The following is a 16828-nucleotide window of genomic DNA, read 5'->3' on the forward strand; positions in this document are numbered from 1 at the left end:
CAATGGGCGACATTAACCATGCCAAGAAAGAGGTCAAGAAACTAAGTGATGACCTCAAGGTTGAACGGCAGTTGGTTTTGGAGAAGGACGAGCAGCTAGTGGCTGCTAGGAAGAAAATCAAAGCCATTGCTGCTAGGGCCATTAAGGGCTTCCAACAAACTAAGGAGTACAATTCTGTTCTCTTTACCTGGTGCTTCAAAGGATTTGAGCTTTTGAGGAGATACTTTATCAAGCACCCCTCTGGAGTAGACTTGGAAAAGCTGGACATGGAAGAGGTAGACAAGGAGATGGCTGCTGACGAGGCTGCTCAATCTTTGACCACTAAGACTGACGCCCTTGCGAATGCCCCTGCCATTGACAAGCTAGTCGTTGATGCCCCAGCCGTTGATGCCCATGCCGATGATGATGTTGCCACGGATGTTTGAACCTGATACTTATGAAAATTTTCTTTTCCCTTTCTCTTTTTTTTTTTGGGTGCCCGTTGTGTCTTGGGCTCAAATTCCAGAATAGTTTTATTTTAATTTACCTTGAAAACAATATTTTTAGCCCAATGTTTATGGGTCTTTAGATGTAAAAACAATGGTGACTACCTGTTGTTTTTGGGCTTTTATAGCAGTGCACTTACTTGCATTCATGACTGTGTACGATCGTAATTGTCCATGTTTCGCTCCTCACGCTTGTTGTCTTTCTGTTGTGACTTATGCTTTTTCAAGGATGACTTCTTTCCTTCGTCAGTAATTTACATCCGTCTAGGCGGAATCTTATTACTTCGCCCCTTTTTAGATAATCTTTTGGCCACGTCAGTAATGTACATCCGTCTAGGTGGAATCTTATTACTTAGCCATTTTTGAGATTATCTTTTGGCTTCGTCAGTAATGTACATCCGTCTAGGTGGAATTTTATTACTTAGCCATTTTTTATTTTGGCTTTGTCAGTAATGTACATCCGTCTAGGCAGAATCTTACTATTTAACCATTTCTGATTTTGTCTTTTGGTTTCGTCAGTAATGTACATCCGTCTAGGCGGAATCTTATTACTTAGCCATTTTTTATTTTGGCTTTGTCAGTAATGTACATCCGTCTTGGAGGAATCTTATTACTTAGTCATTTTTTATTTTATCTTTTGGCTTCGTCAGTAATGTACATCCGTCTAGGCGGAATCTTATTACTTAGCCATTTTTTATTTTTGTGATTTACAGCTGCCTAGACCTGTTTACATGAAGATAGCACTTTTATCAATTTCAAGAATGAATACATTTATTTGTTACATCTGTTGGTGGTACTTCTTCAAGTGCTCAATGTTCCATGGTCGTGGGAGCCTCTGTTCGTCCAGGGTTTCCAAGTGATAACTACCTTGCCTAGAATAGTGGACGACTCAGTAGGGTCCTTCCCATGTGGAGCCGAGCTTTCCTTGGACAGAGTCTCTAGTCGCCATAGTGATCTTACGCAGGACGAGGTTGCCTCTCTCAAGTCGTTGGAGTTTTACCCTTTTGTTGTAGTATTCTGCCATCTTCTGCTGGTACTTTGTCATCTTGTCGGAAGCTTTGTCTCTTACTTCATCCAAGCACTCCTACCTCGACCGGGATTACCGCCTCAGTGCCATAAGTAAGCCTAAAGGGAGTTTCTCCTGTTGGGGTTCTCGCTGTGGTTCTGTAGGTCCACAAGACATTGGGCAATTCTTCTGGCCAGACACCCTTCGTATCGTCCAACCTTGCTTTAATAATCTTGAGCAGTGTTCGATTCGTCACCTCTGTTTGCCCATTTTCCTGTGGATGCCCTGGGATGAAAACTGGTTCTTGATGCCTAGGCTCGAGCAGAAGTTCTTGAAGCCTTGGTTGTCGAACTGCCGCCCATTATCTGATATGGTTATTCTTGGAATCCCGAACCTGCAAATTATATTCTTCCACACGATGTTGCGGATCCATGCTTCTGTGATGGTTGCTATCACCTCTTCTTCAACCCACTTTGTGATGTAATCAATGACAACTAGTAGGAACCTTACCTGACCTTTACCCAGGGGCAACGGGCCGAAAATATTGATTCCCCATTGTGCAAATGGCCACGGGGATGCTATCGTCGTCAGTTTCTCTGCTGGAAGTCGCTGGACATTCCCGAACCTCTGACACTTATCACATTCCTTGACAAGCTCCATCGCGTCCACTTGCATAGTTGGCCAGAAATAACCTGTTCGAATGACTTTGCTTACCAGGGATCTGGGGCCAGCATGGTCTCCACAAATTCCTTCGTGGATTTCTTCCAGGATGTATTTGGCTTCTTCTTCGTCAACACACTTCAAGTAAGGCATGGAGAAGCCCCTCTTGTATAAGGTGTCATTTAGGATCGTAATCTGGCTGCCCTCTTCTTGATCTTTTTGGCCTCCTTGGTGTCCTGAGGGAGGTGACCGTCTTGGAGAAAAGACACGATCGGTGTCATCTAGCTGTTTATGCTTTGGATTGCAAATGCTGGAACTTCTTCGATGCTGGGTCGTTTTTACATCTCTATGTCTAACTCCATGCTCGTTGGCCCTTCCTTTGATGAGGCCATTTTTGCGATCTCGTCTGCTGCCATGTTTTGGCCTCTTGGGATCTATACGAATTCCAATTTATCAAACTCCCAAGCTAGATGTTTCGTTAACTTGAGGTATTTCTGCATTCGTTCCTCCTTTGCTTCATACTCCTCTTTGATCTACCTTATTACTAATTTTGAGTCGCTCTAGATGAGCAGGTTCTTAGCCCCGAGTGCTTTCTCGAGTCTCAACCCTGTCAATATTCCTTCGTACTCGGCCTTATTATTAGTGGCTGGAAATTTCAATTGAACTCCTCATCTAAGCATTTCTCCGTCGGGGGTGTTTATGACTCCTACTCCCCCCCACTTTTGAGCTAATGAACCATCAGTCTAGATCATCCATTGGTCTATCTCATTGTTGGGCTTGTCATCTTCTGGGGGGTGAAATCAGCAATGAAGTCCACTAGAGCTTGTGCCTTGATGGCTGTTCTAGGGTGATACTCAATGTCGAATTGGCTGAGCTCGATTGCCCACTGGACCATCCTTTTGGCTGCTTTAGGCCTGTTCATGGACTTCTTAATGGGTTGGTCCATCATCACCACGATGGGGTTTGCCTCGAAGTACGGCCGCAACTAGCACGAAGCTACTATTAAGCCGAATGCAATCTTTTCAATCCTGGGATATCTGGCTTCTGCTCCTTGGAGAGCTTGGCTATCGTAGTAAAATAGGAGTTGTTTCTTGTCCTCTTCTCAAATCAGGGCTGCGCTTACTGCTAAAGCTGACGTCGCCAGGTATAAATTTTCTCCCTCCTTGGACGGGCTCAAGAGGGGAGGATTGCTCAAGTAACGTTTGAGTTTTTGAAATGCTTCTTTGCACTCATCAGTCCATGCGAAAGCTTGCTTCAATGTCTTGAAGAAGGGTAAGCACTTTTCCGTCACTTTAGAGACGAACCTATTGAGTGCCGCAATCCTTCCTATGAGTTTTTAGACTTCTTTGACAGTCTTGGGCGATGTCATGTCTAATATGGCCAAAAATTTCTCTGGGTTGGCTTCTATCCCCCTTTGGGACACCATAAATCCCAAGAACTTCTTTGAGGCTACACTGGAAACACACTTACTAGGATTCAACTTCATCTAGTATTCTCTGAGGGTGGCAAATGTCTCCTTTAGGTCGTCCAAATGGGCAAGTTCTTCTCTACTCTTGACGAGCATATAGTCCACGTACACCTCCATATTTCTGCCAATTTGCTTACTAAACACCTTGTTTACTAACCTTTGATAGGTTGCTCCTGCACTATTCAGCCCGAAGGGCATCACCTTATAGTAATAGAGCCCTTGACTTGTGATGAAAGCATTTTTTTTCTTGGTCTTCTTCAACCATTTTTATTTGGTTGTATCCTGAGAAAGCATCCATGAACGTTAGCAACTTATACCTGGCCGTAGAGTCCACCAATTGGTCTATCCTCGGTAGTGGGAAGCTATCTTTCGAGCAAGCTTTGTTCAGGTCCGTGAAGTCCACGCACATTCTCCATTTCCCATTGTCTTTCTTCACTAGCACGACGTTGGCCAGCTAATCAGGATAGTAAACTTCCTAGATGAAGCCTGCTGACAGCAGCTTATTAACTTCATCTGTAATTGCCTAGTTTTGCTCTGGCGTGAAAACTCGTTGTCTTTGCTGGACGAGTTTTTTCTCTGGGTCCACGTTCAGCTTATGTTGGATGACTTTTGGAGATATGCCTGGCATGTCCTCGTGACTCCATGCAAAGACGTCTAGGTTTTCTTTAAGAAATTGGACGAGCTTCGCACTCATCTCGAGTTTTAGTGTCATCCCTATTCTTGTTGTCTTGGTTTCTTCACCTTCGACCAGTTCCACTGTCTCTAGGGCTTCTACTTTATCTTCTTCCTTCCCCTCGATCATCCATGTATGGTTCTCCTTAGCAGCTAGGACAGCCTGGTAGCATTCCCTGGCTAGGATCTAATCTCCTTTTACTTCACCAACACCATTCTTAGTTGGGAACTTTACCTTTAGGCAATAGGTCGACGTGGCTGACTTCCAACGGTTAACCGTGGGCCTTCCAATAATCACATTGTAAGATGAGGGCAGTCTACCACCAAGAAGTCTAACTAACGAGTCAATTGCCTCGGGTAGGTCCCTATCATGATTGTCAATGTCACTATGTCCTTTGGGTACACCCTGTCCCCACTGAAGTTGACGAGGGGGGAGTCAAATGGGCGCAATCTTCCTAAATTTAGCTTCAGCTGCTGGAAGGTAGGTAAGTAGATAATTTTGTCAATTATAGTGAGTTCGTCCAGATGGAGCCGAATGTTCGCTTGCGTCGTGGTGAAAGCAACAATTCCTGAAATGGTCACTGGTGTGGTGCCTGCCACAACGCCTCCGATGCCAAAGTCAGGACCGAGGAGTTTATGTCAATAGTTAAGAATACTTTTGTATATCTTGTAGTTGTATCCGTACCTTGTGTTGGCAATGTGAGGGCTTTATATATGTTTCTTCAGATTCTAGCCGTTGTGGTTGGTATTGTGATGTTAATCCTTTCTTGATAACACTTCCTACTGAGTAATGGGGTTTTAATATGCCCTCGACGGTTTGTCCAGCTAGTTTTGTAACCGTCCAGGACATTATTGGCAATATTGAATGATCTTGATATCCTCGTCGGTGACGTGGGCACTTGTTTAGGCTCGTCTCTGAGAGCGGTCTCGTCTGTCTTATTGACCTCGTCTGTGGTTGATTTCGTCAGTCCCATCAGCTATTGAACATTAAGAGACGCCTTTTGGTTTATCACTTCTAACACTATGAACATTTGTATCATCAATTTCAAGCCAAAAAAAATGCTTTAAAAATTTCAAAATAAGAATTGAAGAAAATAAAATTTATAATTCAGGAACTAAAATAAAACTTAATCCAAATTTTAGGAACCAAATATTGTTTTCATTTTTTCCCAAAACTAGTAGAAAGGTAGTTAAAATGTGTGTTAGCTAACTCATGCCCAAGCAGCCAAGCTATACCTAACTTTTAAAATTGGTGATAAAGAATTAGTGTATGGAATTTTGTTGGAAAAATGGAATTTTTTCACAGAGGATCATTATTAAGTGAGACTTGCTTTTTGTGCCAATAAATTAAGTGAGGGAAAAATGTATTACAAATATTTATAATTATTGAAGTGATATGTTGGGAAAATAATATTAATGATGAGATTGTTAGTTTTTTTTTTTTTTGAGAGAGTTTCTGGTGTAGGCGGGGTGTCCGCTCTTGATACTTATGGTGTCCGCTCTTGATAATTGCTCTTTATTATCAAACCAAGACACCAATCAGTTTTTGGTGTAGGCGGGGATTGAACCCCAGATCTCTTATACAACCATTAGAAACTTTACCAGTTGAGCTAACTGGAACCTACATGAGATTGTTAGTTGAGCCTACTGTCAGTGAGAGTAATGAGAAAGACAAAGTAGTGCTTGCAATTTTATGTAAGGCCTCCAGTCCAGACATTAGCTTCTCCTTTTTTTTTTTTTTTTTTTAGATAGGATAGAATTTTAGATTATAAAGTTGTTCCATTATGTTTGTTGTTTATTATCATATTAAAACACCAATCAGTTCTTAGTACATATAAGATTCAAATCTCAAATCTCTCTTTCAATGACAAAAGACTTAATTAAGTTAAGAAAATCCACTCTTGACATTACTTAAACGAGCAGGTGGGATAGCCTGAGTAGGTGATTTCTTCGTGGATATTGTAACGAGCAGTAGATTTTTGGGATGGTAAAATAGAATAGAATTAGAGCATCAGCACTCATTTTTCTAATTCTATCCTATTTTACCCTCCCAAAAATATACTTTATCAATTATACTATACCATTTTACAATACCCCAACATCAAAACTTTTAGTTTTCTATTCTACTCATTAAAATAATATATATTCACAATAAAATATATTTTTCCCTTTTTTTGTTTTTTTCCCAATTTTATCCTCATTGACTTTCCATTACTTTACTTTTCACCTTCTTCTCTTCGAGACTTCTCGTCTATCATCCATATCAACGCCATAGCCACCGCAAGGCCGATCTTCCAAACTCCTCCTCCATCATCCATATCAACCCAGATCGGCGAAACTAGAAAAAAAAAAAAAAAAAAAAAAAAAAAACCACCTCCAAAGAAACCCACGCCGATCGCACACCCAGACTCCTCCTCCATCATCCATATCAACCCACATGCTGATTGCAACCCACACCTCCAAAGAAACCCACGCTGATCGCAACCCACAACAAAAAATCTATACCAGAAACCCACAACAAAAAATCCATACCACGCCGATTGCAACCCACACCTCCAAAGAAACCCACGCTGATCGTAACCCACAACAAAAAATCCATACCACGCCGATCGAAACCCACAACAAAAAATCCATACCAAAAAACCATCGAAGCTCTGATTCAAACCCATCGAAGCTGTCACGCTAACCCATTGGAGCCGTCCGATTCCACCATTGTCAAAACCCACGGGGTCTTGAGTTTGAACAGTGCAGAAAGCAGATGAGAAAGAGAGAAGGAAGAGGGAGAAAAGAAGAGAAACAATGAGAAAGGAGAGAGATATTCCCGGGTTAAATGGGGGAGAGAGAGAATTAAAAAATCTTTTTTTTTTTATTTATCCCATTAGCTACAATACCATCTTACATTTAAGATGGTACTGTAGCTCAATTGTTTTTTTTTATTTTATTTTATTTTTTTTACAGTAGTTACAAAATACAACATTCAATGGAGCAAAGATTTTGGGCTGAATTGTAAAAGAATTGCAAAAGTGGCCTACATTTGACATTTGCCATTTGCCACATTCAGTGCTGATGCTCTAATATGGTAGTGTATGCTTTAACGCCAACTTCGGTTTCGTGCGAGTAGTGCTTGCAATTCTTTTTGTCTCTTTGTCAATAATAGTGCTTATGGTTTGCAAATTGAATTGGCTTAATTGGTCGCTAAGATATATACAACATCAATTCTTATACTACTTTTCTTTGGTCTTGTCTGCCACTTACGGGTAGCTCATTCAAGGGGCCAGTTTTGCAAATTCGATTAGTTTAGTTATTAGCCAAGATATCAAATCTATTGTACTTTTTTCCAAATAATGGGCCATTCTTCAAATTCATTGACCCGCAACCTAGATGTATCTAAATTAACTAATTAACTTAGTTAATAGCTGAGATATATACGTATGATATCAAATCTTGTACTTGTCCTTCGTCTGGTCTGCCACTAATGGGTCCAAAAAATTAATAAGTGTGGGTCGAGAGGGTCAGAAGGATCTTAAATTCTTGACGTAATAATTCCTTTTTCTTTTTAAATAGTTTGTGCAAAGCAATTAATCATGGGGATAACTGAATAATAAAATCCATATTTTTGTTATTATTTTTAGATTAAATTTTGAATTCCACATGACATAGCTAGTTTTAAACTTATTATAACTAGTGTTTAACCGCATTATATGCAAGTAACTTCCTTTTAATGGTAACTTTTTCATTGAAGACAAAGTATCCAATAACTGAATAATAAAATCCATATTTTTGTTATTATTTTTAGATTAAATTTTGAATTTCAGATGAGATAACTAGTTTTAAACTTGTTATAACTAGCATTTAACTTGTTTAGCAAAAAAAAAAAAAAAACTAGCATTTAACTTGCACAATGTGCAGGTAACTTCCTTTTAATGGTAACTTTTTTTTTTATTGAAGACAAGGTATCCAATGTTAAAGGCCACATGGAGTTATTTGAGTGTGGTGTGCCTTTTTATGTCCTGGGTCCTGTCGTACTATAGCCCAATGATTTTGGGGTAGGAAAGTCAGAACTGGCTTAATTGAAACTCACCTTAGGCTAGCTTGTGCACAAATTAGAACCCTTGGTAGGAATATGGATGGAGTTACGTGCCCACGATAGGAAATATTGTCACAAAAAATGCTATAGTAAAAGAAACATAATATAGCAGGATAACTAAAATTTTTTAACTAAAGTACTTGCTACTGACAACGATAATGCTTAAATGATTCCACAAAAGGAAAATACGATAATGTAATTATGACAGGAGTAAATTAATAACAAGAAAATGACATTAGTCCTTGATCAACCATAACAAAAGAAGGAAGAAGATTGGTCTGCTGAACTTGGTTCCTTAGCAAATTCAAGTCCAAGAAGGGAATCAATCTCCAATGTGGGTAACCTCACAGGGGAATCCTACTATAAAAATTACTCACTTTGGAAAATGGACTTAAGTGGCTTAATCTTCGATTCTTAACTTGCTAGAGAGTAGGCTATTAAGAAGGAAAGAAGTGGGTAGCTTACTAGTAAATGCTTTTCACTCCTAACACTCCTATTTTCTTTCTCACTCTCAGTTATCTTATTTTCTTGATTTATCTTATTTCTTCTTCTTTTTTTTTTCTCCCGTTTACTTCTCTGTTTTTCGTGTTTTCTCCTATTCTTCCTTCTATGTTTATTGTGCATGGCTAAGGCCTTTTTATACTGTCTGCCATGATAAGATTTATCATTTTTACCCCTCAACTACTTTTGGCCTGTTATGGGTGTCCTTCCCGGCCTGCCCACTAGTCTGTTGGCTGCCCAGCCACCACCACTACCCTATGTTGGTTGTGCCATGCTTCATTCCTCAACAAAAGTAGTTTTGTTTTGTTTTCTTGCTTCCCTTGGTACTCTCATCCGGATAAGGGCTAGGTTTCTCTCTTACTAACTCCTATAGTATGCACCCAATGATTCCAGCTCATGTTTGCCTTTTTTGGGTGGTATGTCAACCCAATAGGACATCTCCCCAAAAGAGCTTGAGCGGGAACTCCAGAATAGACTCCCCCTTCTCCCCACAACCAGATTACACCCTCTCTTATGTCTGACCCATGGCCCACTTCTCCTGTATTGGCTGGGTACAAGTAGGTGGTGTCTAAGCCTTATGCATGCTCCACTCCCATATGAGTCCATTGCTTTTCTAGAGTTCATGCATTTTCCATTGCCTGTAGGTTTATTTGATCCTGCTACATGTTTTGTTGCTTGTTTAATTCTTGTGGCGTGGATGAGTCATTGTGTCTTCATTTTTTGCTTCTCATTTCTTCTTTGGTTTGGGCATTGCTTGGGTGTGGGCTTTCTCTTCTTTAATTTGGCCCATGTCTCATTTCACTTTTGGTCCGTTGGCTAGTTGGTGCTCTTGCCATGCCATTGCATTGTTCCTGCTATGATGTTGTTTACCCTTGTTTACTGTACCACTTCTGAGCTTGCGGGCTAAAGTGCCTGCCATGGTAGTTTTATGTGTTATCCCTTCGTACATTGCCCAATATTCCAGCTGGGTCAGTTCCTATAACATCTTGGGCTTCCCTGACCCATTTTATTCATTGGGCATCCTCGGCCTACTTCATTCTTTGGGGTATCCTTGATCCATTTCATTCTTTCCTACTTCTTACATTCCCATGGACTTTCTCGTCCTAATTACCATCCTTTACTTATGGGTTTGTTGGCCTTTGAATTAATCTCATTTACTAATTTCTTTCTTTAGGCTCCTCCGGCCCGTTTTTGCTCTCTTTCTATTTCTAATAATTCTCATAGGCTTACTACTTCATTCTTTTGGGCTCCTTTGAGTCCATTTGCTTTTTTAGGGCATTTTTACTATTTTGTAGACTTGTGGACTATTATTCTTACCATTCTATCCCAATAGTCTTTACTTTACTACTTTCTTTCTTTATCTCTTTTATATTGTTGGGCTTCTTCTGTAATTGGGCCCTTTTGCCAAAAATGGGTATCAACATTGAGCAATGTAAATTCAAGTATAATAATGTAATGCATTTACCCTGTGTCATCATCAATAATAGACAAATAACCAAAACAAAGCATATAACCCCACAATTTGTTGCTTCTCAACCAAAAAAAAAAAAACCACAATGTGTTGTAAAGGTTTATTTATTTATTTATTTTAATATTAGGATGCTTTTATTTATTATTTATCGTAAAATTTGTAAAATTATTATTCCATAGTATAATATCTATAAATTGTAAATAAATTCTATTAATAAGATAATACAATTTTCACTATTTTTTTTTTTTTAAATCATTGATTGTTACTATTTTATTCTACCACTTTCAATCAGAGTCTAATCGTTAACATGATATTATACAAACTCTGAGATAGCTCTATAAATCAACTAAACATATGCATGATATCATAAATATCTTGGTAGTAAGTTCTTGTTTCTCTTGTAAAATGTATCTTCTACAATTTTGAGATTATCCATATATTGTTGCTGGTGTTTGATGTTTGTCATTAGGATGTAGACAAAGAAATATATGTACATGGGGTAGTCTTCTCTTTTGATATTTAATAATGTAGACGTCTGGAAGTTAAAAAAACAGCTTCATTATATTAGTAGGGATAAATTATATAGGGAAAAAAAATTGGAATACCTGCTATCAATGATTTAAATCATTTAATAACTGATTGAGCTTCATATGAAAAACCCTTGTAACTACATTAGGTTAATCTTCTGCTTTTAAATTCGGATAACCTATTGAGAAAATAGCTCAATGTTAGGGACATATTTTTATGTAATTGGAATATTCTTTGACAAAATGCACTTTACTTGTATTTGGGTAAATCTAAGTAGGTTCAAGATGATCATTACAAGTTGTTGAATTGAAGACATGAAGATTACTCAAGAACCACTCAAGAAAAGTACAATCTGCAGGTCTTGGTACCTCCTCAACAGAAACTCGATTTGTCAAGATTCATTAAAGCATGACACATGTCTCGATCTATCGAGCTTACGGAATTCAAACTATAGCTAGTAACGTTTTTACTCTAAAAGGCTAATTGTTTATGAGTTTATATAATCCTTATTGGACTAAGAAAGCCCAAGATTGGTGTAAACCTATTTGGAATAGGACAACCCATTAAGCTACTATTTAAAGGACATGGTAACCCTAGCCTCCTCTCATAGAAGAAAGAGTTCTTGCTGCATTTCTTGTACGCCTTTGGGTTCTGTAACCAAGCAAAGTCTCTTGCACCAACATTGAAGATCTTAATGGTGTTTCTATGTGAAGCTGCTGCAAATCAACTTCAATAATCAAAGGGTTGTTGTGGTGTTAGTCACGTACTAGGATTCGTGCAAAGGAGTAAGCAACGTACTAGGATCCTCGCATCGATTGGTTAGTCACATACTAGGAGCCATGCATTGAAAATGAGAGATTGTCACTACAAAACAAGTCCAATTGTGTATTGGGGTAAGGGTTCAACTGTAGGTTGGTATAAGGTACTGAGATTCCTTTACTGGTAACTGCTTGTTTTGATAATAGTGGATTCTTGGGAGTGGTGACCTTAAAATCATCCGGTAGGATTTTTTCCGTGTAAGTTTTCCCCATTCATAAACAAATCACTGTGTCATTTAATTTCCACTGCATATTTAGTTATTTGGTGATTTGTTTGTGCTGCCACGCTCATTGCATGTAATTGAACTTAATTAATTCACTTGGCTAATTAATTAGTTAATTTATCATAAAGGGTCAATACATTTTTTGCCTATCACTCAATAACATTTAAAATTATAGTTGTATATTTATATTTCAATTAGATTCATCATACACGCTTCATGAGAACAATAATACTCTTTTTATTTATTTATTTATTTATTTTTTGGTTTAGTGTTATACTTCGTAATCCTTAAAAGTGATATATAAATAACCATATGTATTTTTTTTAAATGAGATAGAGAACCACAAGAAATTGAAACTTATTAAGACATTTGAATTTATTGATTGGGATAAGAATTATGATAAGTAAAATAATTAGAGATTTCAACAAAAGAAAGATGAATAGAAGGAGTTGAAACAAAACATAGACAACCAAGGACCCTAAGATGACTATAAAAGGGTTGTTTGTAAAAAAAGCAGTTCAAAAGGGGACTTTTGTTTCAACAAAGGAGAAGACAATTTGTTTATAAGATATGCTGCAGTGAGAATGCAACCACCTTAATAGGCCGAAGGGAGATTAGATTGAAGTTTTAGGGCCCTAGCAACATTCAAGAGTTGTTGGTGCTTCCTTTCACCCACAGAATTTTGTTGAGGGGTATAAGCACAACTCTTTTGATGAATGATGCCTTGAGCACTAAATAATTCAAGTAAAGAAAATTCTAGAGCATTATCTGATCTAATTGCCTTAATTCCAATGCCAAATTGAGTAAGAATCATATTGTAGAAGGAAATAAGATGTTTGACATCAGATTTGGCTTTCATGAGATAAACCTAGGTAGACCTGGTAACATCATCAACAATAGTAAGGAAAAACTTATAACCATCATATGTATTGATAGAATATGGACCCCAAACATCCACATAGATTAGAGAAAAAGATTCAACACACAAATTGTTATGGGAAGGAAAAGGCAATTTCTTTGGTTTAGCCAAGGGGCAGATAGTACAAACATTAGTACATTTATCAGAGAAAGAAGGTAATACATCCCTTAAAGCTAACAGTTTATTGAAAGAAGGGTGTCCTAATCTAAAATGCCATATGATTGACATATCTTTATTGGAAGTAAAAGTTGAAAAAGTTGACTTGAAACCCTTGTTGGTGGAAAGGTAGGCAGACAGAAAAGGTGCAATCCCAGAGATTGATTTCTGCAACAAGTATAGACCATTGTGGACTTCACCCACTCTAATCATCCTCTAATAAGATAGATCCTAAATGAAAAAAAATTGAGACAAAACACAAGACAAAGAGGCAACTTTTGAGTATGTTGACTAATAGATAAAAGGTTAAAAGAGAAGGATGGAACACAAAGAACATGTTCAAGAATTAGAGAAGCTGAGAGTTTAACAAATCCAATGTGGGTGACATGTACTAATTCACCATTAGGCAATTCAATAACACAGTGGGAAACAGTGGCATAAGATTGAAAAAGAGATATGAATCATATAATATGATCACTTGCTCTTGTGTCCATGACCCATGTATCATTACCAAAAGCAATTCTATTCACAAGCTTAGCAAAGAATATGGAATGCTTGAGATTACCTACCAATGGAGTGGATTGAGATGTTGAAGCTTGATTGAAAGAGACATTGTTGGCCATAGCAATGGCATTATTTTGAGCATCATTGCCTCCAATCATAGCAAGCAGCTTCTGGCACTGCTTAAGTGTGAAAGGGAAAGACTGTTGTTGTTGTATGGAAATTGGAGCAGATTCTTTAGTAGACTTAAGAGTGGACACTTGATTGGCCCTTGACTTGGTCTTGTATCTAGAAGGATATCCATGGATTTTGTAACATTTCTCAACAGTGTGACAAAGTAATCCACAATGGCTGCAAGTAGGAATCTCCTTTCCTTTCTTGGAATTCTTGGGACCAGGAGTCATTGATTTTGCTGCAAGAGTTGTGGATTCAACAAAAGGACCATTGTTGCTACCTTGTCCAACTGATCTTTGCCTTTCCTCTTGAAATAACAAGGTGTACACCTTGTCAACTGGTGGAATAGGATCCATCAATAGAATCTAACCTTGAATCTGAGAGAAAGAATCATTGAGACCCATTAGAAGTTACATAATAATCATTTCTCTGTGGTCAAGATTAGAAATCTTGTCATTCACATGGCATACATACTTCTCATATGAACAAAGAGGAAGTGGATTGAAATTATGTTTTCCATCCCACAGAATTGAAAGATTGGTGAAGTAATCCCTCACAAAAAGCTCCCCTTGAGAAATATAGCAAGGTCCTTCTACAATTGATAAACCCTAGATCCATTACCTTGAAATAATCTATCATGAAGTTTCTTCCAGACCTCCTTGGCAATCTTACGATACACCACGCTAGTTGCAATTTTAGGTGAAACACAATTAATGATCCAAGAAACCACAATGTCATTGCTTCGTGCCCAACTTTGCACAAGAAGATGAATTTCTCCATTGCTGAAGTCAAAGAAGCAAAACCATTAATGAACCAAAACTTGTTCCTGATTCTAAGGGCTCTTTCCATTGATCGTGCCCATGTAGGATAATTTTCCCCTCCAATGAGTGGTTGAGACACGAGAATTGCACCAGGACTTTCAGCATGGTGAAGAAAAAATGGATGTGACTCATCAATGGTGATACTAGTAGATGCTTGATTAGTGGAAGCCATTGATGAAGCTTTGAAGAAGAAAACCTAGCCTTTGAAAGAGGGGAAAAGGAATTCTTGTCGAAGAAAGAGGAAGAAAAATCTAAGCGGAAGTATAGAATTGCTCTAATACCATATTGAAAATTAAAGAGAATTGTATTGTTGATGTATATTCAATACAAGCTCCTATGCTACTATATATATATATATGAAAACAGAGGATGATTAGAGGAGAAACTAACTGTTGAGGACTCTTTTTTCACCCCATGTGGCACTACTTCATTGGCAACCCATGCCACATCAACATATGAATTGGGCTCGCACAATGAATCAAAACTCACGGCCCATATCAACTTTCTTACGCTTATGGCAAGCGGCTTCTTCAACAAGAGCCCATATTTACACAAAATCATAACAAAACCCGAGGTACGTAATCTCATCTTTGGCTTATGATCCAAGCTCATAAGTCTCTTCAGGGAAACTTTGGGAGTCGTGGTTTGGAGGGCTAAGAGATATGTTCAGTAAAGCTCTAGCGGTTTATAGTTGATAAAAGAAACATGTTACTTGGCATGTCTTCTCCAACTCCCTAAACTCTGACGAGTCCATGTGTAACAGGTAACGTATGGTAAGCATCCTTATCACATAGCACTTTAGATGATAAATTCCCCATTGCTCTTTTCCTAAAAGCTTAATGTTCTTCATGTGACAAATATTCAATATCCCCAACTATCTAACTGCTGGGAACATAACTGTTCATTCAATCCCCAGCTGTTGCTATACAGATTTGGAAACTTTATTATATTATTCTACATAAATCTGATTACTACTTTCAACTAAAATCCAACTCAAACATATGGCCTAATCTGATTGGCTATCTTTTATCACCAACTATATACAAAATATTCATTATATCTTTCATACTTAGCTGCTGTCTACCACAATCAAACCATATATTTCTCTGCCAGCTACTAGAGCAGAACATTAAATACTCTTCTTGCTCACCAAGATTATGTCACAGCACAATGAGACCTTGACTAAATCTCTAAACCTTTATTACCTTTCAACCAATCCTTTTATTACATGATAGAAATGTGTTGTAATGGAACCTTGCACCAAAAACACAAACACCCAAAAGAGGAAACATTTCCAGCAGAACCCCAACAGTGTATTCAGCACTTGACACCTGGCTGGGAGTGATATCAGCAGCCATTTAATACTGAAATCCCAACTGCCAACTGCAATACCCAAGATAGCAAGATACCCTTGAAAGAGATCTTACCATTTTCAGCCTAAACCATAAAGTAAATACTGAGTGACCTCTCCAACACTCTAAAATCACCATGCTGATCTCTTTTTCTATTTCCCAAAGTGACAGCTGTTCTAGACAGCTGGGACAACTTTTCCTGACAGCTGGAACAGCTTTTTCAAGACAGCTGACAGCTGACCCAACAGCCTTAGCATTACTATTTTTTCCATATTTGGTTAAAACCGAAACCAACTAAACTAACCATATTTTTTTTGCCAAAATACCTTCCTTTTCTGTTGTTCTTTCCCCCAGCAGCTTTTACCTAACATAGCAAGAGCACCTTGAAGCTAAACTTACCATTTTCGCCCAAATCTTAAGATGGATTTTTTGAAGATTCATTGCTATTTGGGACAGATTTTGACTGAGATTCTTTGCTAAAATACCCCCTTAAACTTAGCTAAATAGGACCCTTCATCAACACTTCAAAGGGGGGACACCAAGGGAGAAGAACTCTTTCACAAACCTCTCTATTCTCTCTCCCAAAGCTCTGAATGAAGTTATGAGATTTTAGTCTCCAAATCAAGAACAAAACTCTTCAGCCCTTAGCTCATAAATGCCCTTCATAAGCCCTTATACATCCCAGCAGAAAATTTCAGCAGAAAAGCCCAGTAGTAAATTCCAGCAACATTGCTAAACACATTGCAGCACTATTACCACTCTTATACTCATTCTCTCACTCTTCATACTCAGAAAATAGACTTACCTTACTGCTCCCATCTCCAAATACTTAAACACATCTCCATACTGTTCTCTTACAAAATCTTTCCTCTTTGAAAGCAATCTCTACAACTCCTCCAACGGTTGTAATCTCATATTTTTACTATCTTTAACCACCGTATCTCTCATACTTTCATATATCATACATATTTTAAATACTACATCC

Source organism: Castanea sativa, chromosome 11 (genome assembly GCF_040712315.1).
Source record: "Castanea sativa cultivar Marrone di Chiusa Pesio chromosome 11, ASM4071231v1".
Lineage (NCBI taxonomy): Eukaryota > Viridiplantae > Streptophyta > Magnoliopsida > Fagales > Fagaceae > Castanea > Castanea sativa.